This window comes from Corvus brachyrhynchos, unplaced genomic scaffold, assembly GCF_000691975.1.
Source record: "Corvus brachyrhynchos isolate BGI_N302 unplaced genomic scaffold, ASM69197v1 scaffold660, whole genome shotgun sequence".
Taxonomy (NCBI): domain Eukaryota; kingdom Metazoa; phylum Chordata; class Aves; order Passeriformes; family Corvidae; genus Corvus; species Corvus brachyrhynchos.
In genome coordinates this window covers 9416-9668 of record NW_008235547.1, presented here as the reverse complement: position 1 = coordinate 9668, position 253 = coordinate 9416, and the positions used below count along the sequence as shown (strand labels likewise).

Below are 253 nucleotides of genomic sequence, written 5' to 3'. Positions count from 1 at the left end.
GAAGCGATGACACCCACAAAACCGCCCCTCCTCGAAGTCCTGGGGCTCCCCAAAACTGCCCCTCCCTTTGGGGCTCCCCCAAAACCCTGAAGAGCCCAGAAATCCCCAAAATCCCCCTCCCTTTGGGGCTCCCCCAAACCCTGAGGAGCCCAGAAATCCCCCAAAACTGCCCCTCCTCAAGGTCGTGGGGCTCCCCCAAAACCCTGAGGAGCCCAGAAACCCCCCAAAATCCCCCTCCCCCAGGGCCTGCGCC

General features: G+C 63.2%; 1 protein-coding gene across 1 annotated transcript in view; it reads right to left on the bottom strand.

Moving 5' to 3' along the window:
- Nucleotides 1–253, bottom strand: part of LOC103614132 (E3 ubiquitin-protein ligase HUWE1) — a 9331-nt gene that overhangs the window by 7006 nt on the left and 2072 nt on the right. The window lies entirely within an intron of this gene.